The following is a 1259-nucleotide window of genomic DNA, read 5'->3' as shown; positions in this document are numbered from 1 at the left end:
TATAAGGTTATTGAAAATACCATGACTTGGGTCAGGCACACCTTAGTCCTCAAACTAACATTTTTGCTCTTGAACACTTCAAAGAGATCTTGTCGCAGATTTGTCCCATGCAATACATTGTTGTTTTATTTTGTTTTTTAAGTTTTTATGTGTTAGTGAATTATGTGTTAGTTTACATGGGTGAACATTATCTTTACATACATCTTACCTTACTTTGTTTCATTGCAATGATTACAATCCCCTGCATGTGTCATCAAACACCCAAAGAGTACACCCCACACTCCTGCCCCTCGGCCGTCAGCACACAACCCTTTACACTCCCTGAGTTCAGAGTCCCCAGCCACTCCGTCTGTCCACGTCATTGCCTCTGTTTCCATCCCTAGTGTCACTGCCTCTACGGACATGGTACTGCACTTCGTTTTTCTCTCTTGATGGTTCCAGATCTCCACTCCTGGACTGCAAGTCAGCTGCTCCCCTCCTTTTGTTACCAAACATTTACATTTTCCTTTCCAGTACTCACTGTCAGACCTGATAGCAATCATTCCCTATTGAACTACAGAAGTCCTTTCCCCCTTACCTTTTATTAACCCAATCCAGATAGGTTGGAAACAATTCAGTGGAGGTTCTACCTTTCCCTGTATCCTCTGAGTTAGGTTCCCTATTGAAGGCTTGTAAGTCAGTCACTTCTTACCTTTTTAGTCCCCCCATTTTGGGTTGCCAATGTCTAAGTTCCCCCTCCCTGTCAACCCTGTGTACCAAGGGGGTGGGAATGATCCTTACTAGAGATTTGTCCGCTCCTTTGTCATACTGCATCCACAAGTATAGGTCAAGATCATCCACTTATAGTGGGTTACTCCTCCCCACCCCCCTTCTTTCATCCTCTAGTTGTGTTCTGATCATTCAGCCATTGATTCCAGGTCAATGGGCAAGTGTTTGTGTTCTTGTGCATCCCTCCTCTCTTTATATCAGCTGGATGCTTCACATTCCATTCTAGTGCTCTGGGGCCATGTCCCTGTTCCTGGGCCCAGGAGTCCCCAGGTATCATCATACTACTGGTTAACCAGATCTCAATCCAGATTAACAGGAGTTTATTGAATGTGGTAGGACTTAGTTCACAACTTCATTGCTGTTTTTCCCTCTCTTCTCCTTATTGGTGACCAATGTGGTCAGCAGCAGGATCATATGCCTGCTAATATATTCCATTTGAGTTTCAGTCTTGAAAGGGGGTTTGCCTTGAGGAGACCTGAATGCTTGCCTTG

This window comes from Chrysochloris asiatica, unplaced genomic scaffold (assembly GCF_000296735.1).
Source record: "Chrysochloris asiatica unplaced genomic scaffold, ChrAsi1.0 scaffold00227, whole genome shotgun sequence".
In the NCBI taxonomy this organism is placed as follows: Eukaryota; Metazoa; Chordata; class Mammalia; order Afrosoricida; family Chrysochloridae; genus Chrysochloris; species Chrysochloris asiatica.
The sequence above is the reverse complement of the archived record's forward strand: the minus strand, read 5'-3'. Positions refer to the sequence as shown.